This window comes from Salvia splendens, chromosome 7, assembly GCF_004379255.2.
Source record: "Salvia splendens isolate huo1 chromosome 7, SspV2, whole genome shotgun sequence".
Lineage (NCBI taxonomy): Eukaryota > Viridiplantae > Streptophyta > Magnoliopsida > Lamiales > Lamiaceae > Salvia > Salvia splendens.
The window spans coordinates 32,241,777-32,253,757 of NC_056038.1; positions in this window are offsets into that span (position 1 = coordinate 32,241,777).

Here is an 11,981-nt window from a genome sequence, read left to right on the forward strand (position 1 = left end):
GGAAAAGATTTAATTAGATTTATTTGATTTTTTTTTTCTTTTTTTTTACGGGTGTTACAATCTACCCATCTTAACAAAAATTTCGTCCCGAAATTTGCTTACGTCCTTCGAATACAGAATTTCTCCATCATCTTGTCTTCCAAGCAGCTTCCTCATGTCGCTTAATTAACATTGTAGTTGAAAGTCACATCGCTGCCACTTTTAATAAATTACGCGAGATTAGACTATATTAAATTAAATTGCGCACTTCGCATCATCCCTCCTTGTTTTGCACCATCTTTTGCATTTGAACTTCATTTCGTCTTCGCTATCTTCCACTTCTTGAAATCTTCTTCGTCTTCTTTTTGTTCTTGTCGTTCATGGAAAACGTAGAAAATAGTAAAATAGTTCACACATCAAGCTTGCCCGAACGTTTCACGCAATTCCAAGAAAAAGTTTCATGGTCCACCGGCATCCATTCGCACTCTCGATCTCCTTGCCTCGTTGTGCCTTGACAAATTAGGGGTTCTCCCCAAACTTTCAGATTTTCGTTCGTTTTCGTCCCTCGGGAAAGTGATAGATTATCTCAACTTAAAACTACGGTTTGCGCGTATTCAACCTAACCTACAACGTAAGCACTCTATGTTCGCCACATACTTCATCATCTCTCATCTCAACATCTACCACAATTAACGTCATTCATACCACAAGATAAACACACAACATTTTCACATCTCATAGCTAAACACTTTCGCACCTCACATTTGCATTCATAAAATTTTGACACAAAAGCTTTCTTCAAACTCTTTCACACTTTCCTAAAATTTCCACATCTCACTTTTAAAATAAAAGTTTTGACTCAAAACTAAAATATACTTTCGCATAAACTTTCATCCATCGTATAAAACACTCCATAGAATAACGCATCATACTTTGCACCTCATAACATAAATATCATCATACTTCCATAGCTCAATTTTCCAAATGAAAAAGTTAAAACTATTTTTCTCGAAACTCACAAATTTTTGAACAATTCATAAACACAGCATTTTCCATTGATCAAATCTTTTCATAAAAGATAAGTCACCTCATTGCATAACATATCGCAAAACACACACATATATATTTTTATAACCATAGCTCCTCTATCCCGTTGTAAAACATACTTTGTTTTCATAACCATAGCTCTTCTATCCCATTGTAAAACATACTTTGTTTTCATAACCATAGCTCTTCTATCCCATTGTAAAACATACTATATTTTCATAACCATAGTAGCTCTTGTATCCCATTGTAAAACATACTTTGTTTTCATAACCATAGCTCTTCTATCCCATTGTAAAACATACTATATTTTCATAACCATAGCTCTTGTATCCCATTGTAAAACATACTTTGTTTTCATAACCATAGCTTCTCATCTCCTTTGCTGCAAACTTTCTCATAAAATTTTTTCATAAGAATAAATTACCTCTTTCTTGATTGAGCGTGGCGAAGCGGGATGTTGAGCCGTCAATACACAATTATTATTTTATCTTCTTTTATTTTATTTTATTTATTATTTTAGTCTAGCGAAACAAGTCTAGACTAACACTGAAAAAGACTCTCGGGTCCAGAGTGGAAAGAAAAATTGCTCTGATACCACTTTGTCACGCCCGCATTTTCTAAGGATAGAAAACACGGTTGATCGCGACTAGGGGAGGATTAAAGAAGCGGGGAAGAAACGGGAAAACAACACAAATCGACCATAACTTGAAACAAATGGGAATAGCTCGAATAAAATCAGAGTATCTCAACAATCAACAACTCAAAAGAAACAATATTTAGCGGAAGCATTTGAGAGAAGGAATATGCCACGTGTGAAGACATGACACATTCTAAACACTTAATTTCTTCAACGGTCTTGCTCAACACCCACCGCACCCGTCACGCTCAACCTGCAATTTTTAAAAGAAAAGCAGGGCTGAGTACTTGATGCACTCAATGGACTCATGCCGAAAACATTTTATAAAAAGTATTTATCATGCCACCATTGAGTGACCTTGGGGTTTTAACTTTAGAAATCGCCCAAGACACTAAAATCATTTCCATCGTAAAACTCGTGACTGCAGTCATTTTCCCATAGATGTCTACCATATCTGATCCATTGATGACAAAGAATGTGGCCACATTCCAAGCCACTAGACCGGCCGACCCAAAAGACGGCTCACGATCCCCATTGGTGTACACTAGCCTGAATAGGGACTCACTCCCTAGACAGACCCGAATTCGATTATCCATTGATGGCAAAAGCCACATCAGATAGGTTCCATAGAATAAAACAAAACACGGCATGACAAATATTCGTATCATTTTCACATAAAAATATACTTGGGGCATTGCCCATATTTAAAAAGAAAGCCCACAAAATACTTAGTTAGAAAGCCCACAAAATACTTAGTTAGAAAGCCCACCTCGTTTACTTATACCACACAATCACGACTTTACGCAACCTTTTACTCTTGGTACCCTCGTACGTGCAACAACCCTTGTCAATATCACCACACAATCAGGTTTTCCATTATTACAATTATCATGCATGTCCTATCGTTCCTTTCATCGTTTTCTTATATTGTCCATTCCCGAACGTTCATCAACATAAGGAAAAATATGCCATAATACTTCTCAACGTGTTACACATAATCATGCCATAGGATGCCTTCTTAAATCATACATGCATCATATAATTCATTAAAACTTAGCAACAAGTGATATTTTCACCTAACAACAAAACTGGCAGAATTGCGCGGTTGGTTTGTAAAAATCATTTAAAATTCATCCGGTCTCCGTTGGGGCTGAAACTTTCCACAATACAGTAGACACATAAAATATCATTCAATTAAAATTTCACATCAAACTAATCTTTTTAGGTCGGTCAAATCGAAAACGTAACTCCCTGGTCGAGAAAAACAATTTCTGGCAGAACTGCGCAGTCAACTTCAAAAATTCACCAAAAATACATCTTTCGTCCAAATAGGTTGAAATTCACACACCACACAGAAGACACCTTAAGGTTTACTCAGAAAAAAGAATCGTATAAAAAGGAGTTCGTTTGGTCGGTCAAACATGCGTTGGAACCTACTGTCCGAATACTACAGATTTCATGCTCCAAAATTCGAGTTATCCTAAATGAATGCAAGGAAATCAAGGCTGGGAATTGATCGGTGATTACCTTCTTAGGCGGCAGAAAACTCTCTTCTCCAACTCGGTTCTTTCTCTAAATTTTAGTTCCTGGTTTTTCTTGGTATTGAATTTATGTGTAGAAAGATCGTGGGATTGATTGGATATATATAGGCAAAACTGATAGATATTGATGGATTTGGTGGTTGGAGAGATTTTAGGGAGTATAGATATGGGGAAATCGTTTGGTGATATGGTTTAGAGAAATATATTTGACCAAGTCAACTAGGAAAAGATTTAATTAGATTTATTTGATTTTTTTTTTCTTTTTTTTTTACGGGTGTTACAACCTCAAAGCGCACGAAGCACACGGCGACCGGCAACTACTCGTCTGGTGACACCGGTGAGGCCAGCGAGGGTGAACCGCAGGTGTTTGGGGGTACGGGGAATCCAACGCCCGACGAATACGGGGGATCCAGCCGTGGGCGCCGTCGGCCGCAAGGGACGAAGGCGGCGAAGGCGGCTAGAGCGAAGAAGGGCCGAGGCGAATCAAGCCAGTCGGCCTCGGGATCGGGCTCGCGGGGAGGCTCGGACACACTTATGGTGGCGTACATAACCGCCACAATGACGGACACTTACCGCTTCTCGTACGCCCAATTCACGGCCTGGTGGAACGGAATTGTGCATATGGCAGGACTACTTGGTCTTCCTCCTCCCCCTAAACCTCGACCGCCTCCGGAGGATGATTCGCCGGCGGAGTAGTTTTTTTATTTTCCCACGTTTAATTGTGTGTTTTTTATTGTGTGTTTTTTATTTTGTGTTTTTTATTTTGTGTTTTTTATTTTTTTAGGATTTGAATTTTGTGCTTTTTTTATTTTTTTTAAGTTTAAGTTGTAATTTTTAATGTTGTGTGTTTTTTAATAAAGTGTGTTTGTTTTTTATTAAAGTGTGTTTATTTAAATTGAATTGGGTTGGAAATAAAAATAAAAAATGAAATTGAATGAATAGTAATTTAAGGAACGGTTAAGGAACGGAGGGTTGCAGGTTCCGTTCCTTAGTTAAGGAATGGAGTAAAAAAGTACAGTGGGGCCCTCAAATAGTGGTTTAAGGAACGGTATAGGAACAGCGTTGTGGATGGCCTAATAGATATGTCATAGGAAATACCTAACAAGTGCAAAGTTTATGATATATATACTAATTTTAAAGTTCGTGGGAAATACCAAATTTTAGGCAAAGTTTATGGTTTTAGGAACCAATTTCCCTTATTTATTTGTTTATAATAATTATTATTAGTATTATTATTATTATTATTGCTACTGAGCTTTAGCAAAAACATCCACAACCAAGAAATGAAAAAATTAGCCGCAAAAGTAGTGCTCCATAGTGTTAGTATTAAGAATGAGTAAATGATGCGAAAATTCAAAATTGGACGGTGATCTGTCTAATTCTAAACCAATAGGGTTGGCTATTCAAATTAGTAGTAGTAGTAGTAATTATTTTACGTGTGGTATGTTGGGATTTAGTAGGTCTAATCATTACATAATCATTGGTGATTTGGTCTATTCTTCTCGTTGATTGTTTGGGCTGTTAAGTTGGTGGACTATTATTGTTGGGTCTGGAATTAATCTGGCCCATCAGGTAAGTTGGGCTAGTTATTGCCCTAGCCCATTCCCGGTTTGATATACCCCCTCTCTCCACTCACCGCCTCACTTCACTCTCTACTCTCTGATTTCTCACACTTCTCTCTCGAGTTCTTGAGTTTCCCTTGAGTTTTCCTTCTCTGATGTTTCTCTGGTTGTTCCACTGTGGTTTATCACTGATATTTGTGTGATTAAACGAGTGTGTGGGTTTGAGATTAGCAACTACTTCGGTTGCTGGGGTTCCAGAGAAGTTAGGGTTTCTTGTGGAGAGGTTTCTGTGGTTGTGAGCTTTGAGATCGGCTAGATCCGGTGCAGTGGAGTGGTTTGGGGTTGCAACCTATGGTTTGTGAAGAGTTTCACGGTTGAACTCAACGTTGCTCCCTTGGATTGTTGTTTTGGTGAATAGATCTGTACTATTGGCGGGTGGCTGAGCCATTGCTTATAGATCTATGCGATTCCTTTGTTATATTGCTTATTACTGCTTGGTTTGTGTAGATCCGAAAGGATCTTTCTTATTTTACTAACTAGGGTTTCTAGTTGTGCAGGGTTCTCGGTGAATCTTGAGGATTCTGGTTCGTGAAGGCAGTGTTTAAGTTCATTAGCTCATTGGTTGTAATAGCTAGTGTCCTTGTATTAAATCAGTCGCTTGGATGATGGTTTGACTGAGCCATCTTGTAAACAAGACCAAAGAGGTCTCGGTAAATAGTGAATCCGGATAGTCTGATCCCTACAGTGATATCAGAGCCACGGGGGGACTATTCCGGCACGCCGAGTCGCTAAAGGAGGTGGGCAAGTGGAACCCTCCCTCGAGTGGGGGTTTGCTCTGGTAAATTGGCTAAATCTTTCTGGATATTTCTGTTTTCTGTTTAGTGCCAACTATAGGATTGGGTTTTTTGTTGCTGGTAGACAGTCTTGGCAAGACTTAGGGTTTCTTAGTGTGTTTTTCACTGTGTTTCTTGCTTCCGTGGTGTTTGTCTGTTTTTTTTTCTTTGCGCTCTCTGCTTTAAAATCTCTTATTACTTGACCACCAAGCATTTTGTGCTGCCTAAGTGACCCCCTGCGCCCTCCACAAGCGAGTGATTGCGAACTGGGATAGCCTTAGCCGGCCTTGCTCGTGACAGTCAAGGATTTAAGGTTCTTGTGTGAAAACTCTGTGAAATCTGAGTAATTTTTTTTCTTGTTCCCTGTGAATCTGTGTTCTCTTGCTGCCTGAAAGGCTGTCTGTGTGTTTGATTGGTTGCTTGCTGAGGGTTTTTATTGCCTTTCTTGCTCTCTGTGCTGCTTGAAAATTTTTCTTTTGTTTGCTTCTAAAATGGCTCAACCTGTCAGTTTGGTCCCTTTCAATGGCAAACATGACTTTGTGATTTGGAAACAGAAGCTTAAATGTGTTCTTATTCAGCAAAAAATGTTTAAATGTGTTGATGGTACTGTGCCTACTGATACCCCACAAGATAAGCTTGATGAAATGAATGAATTGGCAAAAGCAACTATAATTCTCAATTTGTCTGACTCTGTGATTAGGAAGATAAATCACATTGAATCTGCCTCTGAAATGTGGAAATATCTTGATACCTTGTACACTGAAACTTCTATGTCTTCAAGGATGTATTTGCTTGAAAAACTTTTTAAATTTAAGCTTGATTTGTCAAAAGATATTGATGACAATGTGGATAGATTTCAAAAGCTTGTTCAAGACATTAAGAGGTCAGGAGATAAAACTATTGATGAATATACCAGTATTGCTTTGATGAATGCCATACCTGATTCATACAGTGATGTTAAAGCAGCTATTAAATATGGCAGAGATGCTGCTCCTCTTGATTTGATAATTAGCTCTCTTAAATCAAAAGAATTGGATCTAAGGGAAAGAGCTTCTGATAAGGCTACTCCTAATAAGGCTTTAAATGTTAGGGGAAGGTCTAACTCAAGAGGGGGGAATGAATCTAATGGAGGGTCTAACTCCAGAAGGAAGGTCAGATCTAGGTCCAACAGTAAGGACCCTAGATTTATCAGGAAATGTTATAATTGTGGGGAACCTGGGCACTTTAAGAAGAACTGTAATAAGCCAAAGAAGTATAAACCTCCTAACAATAATAATGGAAACTCACAGATTGAAAATGTGGCAAATATTGTCAAATTTGAAAATGAAAATGACTCTGTGTTTATGCTGCATGGTCTGATGTATATTAATGCCTCCCCCAAATGTGCTTTCTCTTCAAATGATTGGCTATGTGACTCTGGCTGTACATACCATGTAAGTCCTTTTAAGGAAGTGTTCACTGATATAAAGCCTGTAACTAATACCTATGTCTTTATGGCTGATGATAAAAAGTGTGTTGTTCAAGGTATTGGCACTGTGTGTTTGCAGTTTGAGAATGGCTATGTGTTGAACATGAATGATGTAAGATATGTGCCTGAATTATGCTACAATTTGATGTCATGTACTGCACTTGAGCACTCTGGCCTGAGTGGAAAGTGGGGAGATGGAAGTATGAAGATCTGTAAGGGTTCTATGTGTCTTTTTAAGGCAAAGAGAAAATGTGGCTTGTATGTGTGTAATGTTGTGCCTCTGACTTGTGATAAAGCCTGTGCTAATGTGGTAAATTCTGATAAATTGTTACTGTGGCACAATAGGCTAGGTCATATGAGTGAAAAGGGGTTAAACATTTTGAAAAAACATGCAATATTGTCTGATTCTGATGTAATGGGCAACATGCCTTTCTGTGACACATGTGTTTTGGGTAAACAACATAGGGTTTCTTTTCCCACCCCTGTCCCTGCAAACATTAGTAAAAATGTCTTGGAATACTTGCATATGGATGTGTGGGGCCCTGCCTCTGTGTCTTCCCACTCTGGGTCTGTGTATTTTCTGTCAATCATTGATGATTTTTCAAGGAAAGTATGGTGTTTTCTTATGAAGCACAAGTATGATGTGTTTGGAAAATTTACTACTTGGAAAACCTTTATTGAGACTCAAACTGGGAATAAGATTAAAGTTATCAGAACTGACAATGGTTTAGAGTTTTGTAATAAACAATTTGATGATTTGTGTGCTTGTCATGGCATTAAAAGACATAAGACAGTCCCTTATACCCCTCAACAGAATGGGGTGGCTGAGAGGATGAATAGAACTTTACTTGATAGAGTGAGATGTATGTTGGCTAAGTCTGGATTGTCCAAGAAATTTTGGGGTGAAGCTTTAATGACTGCAACTTATCTTGTGAATAGATCTCCCTCTGTGCCTTTGCAAGGACTCTGTCCTGAGTATGTGTTCTTTGGGAAATCCCTTGATCTTTCTAATCTGAGAGTGTTTGGTTGCTCTGCTTTTGTGCATACTAAAACTGATAAATTCGAACCAAGGTCTAGGAAAGGTGTTTTTTTGGGATATCCTGAAGGTGTGAAAGGGTATAGGATATGGCTAAGAGATGAGCCAGGGTTTAAAGTCATTATTAGTAGGGATGTTGTGTTCAATGAATCTGAATTCCCTTGCTTACAAATGGCTGAAAACCCTGCTCCACAGAATGTGGACAGTGACCCTCTTATTGAGGTGGAGTCCACAGATACACCCACTGTTGTGGAACATCCTCAGGATGTTCCAAGTGAGGTGGAGCAACCTTATTGGAACTGTACTCCAATCTATACTCCTAATGAAACACCTAATGAAGGGGGTCCACAAGATAATGATATGAATGTGCCCTTAAATGATAATATGGACAATGTTGCTGACTTACCTGGTAGTCCTGTCTGTAATCCTCCTATAATGCCTGTCCAGAATGTGCTTAATTCTCCCTCTGGTATTCAAAATGCTATTGATGCTCCAAATCTAAATGATTACATCTTATCTAGAGATAGACCTAGGAGGCAAATTCATAAACCTGCTAGATATGATGGTTATGTAGGCTTGGTTGCTTTAATCAATTTGGCTTTCAATGTTCATGAAGCTGATGGGGAAGAGCCTCAATCTTATAAACAAGCTACTAGGTCTAAATTCTGGAATGAATGGCATAAAGCCATGTTAGAGGAAATGAACTCTCTGAAAATTAATCATACTTGGATACTTGTTCCTCTACCTCTGGGTGCCTCTGTTGTGGATTGCAGGTGGTTGTATAAACTTAAAAGTGAGGTGGAAGGTTTAAGATATAAGGCCAGATTAGTGGCCAAGGGTTTTACTCAACAAGAGGGGGTAGATTACACTGAGATCTTTGCCCATGTGGTTAAATTTACAACTGTGAGATTGATGCTTACTTTGTGTGCTCATTTTGATTGGGAACTGAAACAAATGGATGTTAAAACTGCTTTCTTGCATGGTGACTTGGATAAACCTATTTACATGAGACAGCCTGAAGGCTTTGTTGATCCTAAGTTTCCTAATCACGTGTGTTTGCTCAAGAAAGCTTTGTATGGTCTGAAACAGTCACCTAGGCAGTGGAATATTAAGTTTAATACTTGCATGCATGATCTAGGTTTTGTTAGGAGCACTTTTGATGCTTGCTTGTATGTTAAAAACTTGAATACTGCTGCTCCTGTCTTCCTTCTGTTGTATGTGGATGACATGTTAATAATGGGTCCCTGCTTGAAGACTATAACTGCTGTGCAAACTGCTCTGAGCAAGAATTTTGACATGAAAGATCTAGGGGATGCTCAGAAAATATTAGGCATTAATATTATCAGAAATAGAAAAGAGTGTGTACTTGTTTTGCATCAAGAACCCTATGTGCTCAAAATTCTGAAGAAGTTTAACATGTTAGATGCTAAGCCTACATCTGTTCCCTTAGCTGCTCATTTCATGTTGAGTAAAGACTTGTGCCCCAAATCTGATTATGATATCAATGCCATGAAAAAGGTTCCCTATGCTAATGCTATTGGATCTGTGATGTATTTGATGGTTAGTACTAGGCCTGATATTGCCTATGCTGTGTCTTGTTTGAGTAGATACATGTCAAATCCTGGTCCTGTTCATTGGGAAGCCTTGAAGTGGTTGTTAAGATATCTGAAACATACTTCTAAGTATGGATTGTGCTATTCCAGATGTGAAGATGGTGTAAAACTGACTGGTTATGTTGATTCTAACTATGCTAATGATAGAGACAAGAGGAAGTCCACCACCTCCTATGTCTTTACTGTTTGCAGGTCCTGCATAAGTTGGAAATCACAGCTGCAACATATTGTAGCTCTCTCTACCACTGAATCTGAATACATTGTCATTACAGAGGCAATGAAGGAGGCTGTATGGTTAAAGGGAGTGCTCTCTGAACTCAATTTTGTGAAAACTCCTCCTGTTTTGTTTTCAGATTCTCAGTCTGCCATTCAACTGTGTAAAAATCCAGTCTTCCATGATAGGACTAAGCACATTGATGTAAGGTTTCATTACATCAGAGATATTGTAGAAAAGAATGAGGTTTCTCTTTTAAAAGTACACACTGATAAGAACCCAGCTGACATGGGAACTAAATGCTTACCACTTGAAAAACTTCTTTTCTGCATTAAATATCTGCATTTTGACCTAGGATAGCTGCATGTCCCTGGGGTTAAAGACCTCAGCCTCTAAGCTTACTGTGGTAAGGGTAGCTGGTGGCTGGAGGCACTAAGTCCTCAAGACTAATGGGTGTCAGCCCCTCAGGAGTCTTGTAGGCAAACCTGGCTGCTTCCCTATGCAATTGAACTTTGTTCTTTGGTGCTGTGGGAACTGCCTTGTAGGCTATGATGATTAAAACCTTAGCTAATAGTGCAATTGGTTTCCCAAAAATAATGTCCAAGGTGGAGTATGTTGATTGTTTGGGCTGTTAAGTTGGTGGACTATTATTGTTGGGCCTGGAATTAATCTGGCCCATCAGGTAAGTTGGGCTAGTTATTGCCCTAGCCCATTCCCGGTTTGATATACCCCCCTCTCTCCACTCACCGCCTCACTTCACTCTCTACTCTCTGATTTCTCACACTTCTCTCTCGAGTTCTTGAGTTTCCCTTGAGTTTTCCTTCTCTGATGTTTCTCTGGTTGTTCCACTGTGGTTTATCACTGATATTTGTGTGATTAAACGAGTGTGTGGGTTTGAGATTAGCAACTACTTCGGTTGCTGGGGTTCCAGAGAAGTTAGGGTTTCTTGCGGAGAGGTTTATGTGGTTGTGAGCTTTGAGATCGGCTAGATCCGGTGCAGTGGAGTGGTTTGGGGTTGCAACCTATGGTTTGTGAAGAGTTTCACGGTTGAACTCAACGTTGCTCCCTTGGATTGTTGTTTTGGTGAATAGATCTGTACTATTGGCGGGTGGCTGAGCCATTGCTTATAGATCTATGCGATTCCTTTGTTATATTGCTTATTACTGCTTGGTTTGTGTAGATCCGAAAGGATCTTTCTTATTTTACTAACTAGGGTTTCTAGTTGTGCAGGGTTCTCGGTGAATCTTGAGGATTCTGGTTCGTGAAGGCAGTGTTTAAGTTCATTAGCTCATTGGTTGTAATAGCTAGTGTCCTTGTATTAAATCAGTCGCTTGGATGGTGGTTTGACTGAGCCATCTTGTAAACAAGACCAAAGAGGTCTCGGTAAATAGTGAATCCGGATAGTCTGATCCCTACACTTCTCAACCAATTTCTTATTTTAACATAATTTCTAAATGAAATTTATTCTGCAATAATTTAAATTAACTTCTACTCCCCCCCAAATTATGATTTTTTTCTGTCGTCTTGTTCGTATAACTTTTTCTTTCTTTTTGTCGGGAACGTTAATGGAATTGCGAGTGCCATATATTTTTATCAAAGATTTTTTTTTATTAGGAGATCTTTAATTCTAAACACATATAATACCCCAACTATTTTTGTACTGTTATAATTATATGCAGAGAATTACAGAATCTCTTGTTTCAATTCCCGGAAACTTTGGCACGAAGAACACAAACAAGGCAGATTTTATAATTTTTATTCATTATTTAAAATTTTGTTTTAGGAAGGTAATGATTGCCACGACACGAAAAATATGTTAACTTAAATAAATTACCATAAATGAAAAACGTGCTGACTTACCGAAGTTACGAAGTGAACTGGTTGACGCATGAGTGGGTTTATTTGTGAAAACTAAATTCAAATTCAAATTCCAATTCCAATTCCAATTCCAATTCCAATTAGGTGATTTATTTGTTTCTATTTTGAAGTTGGGGTGGTTATAAAAAAAGCCACTAATTTTATACAAATAATATAAATTGAAATGATTGTAA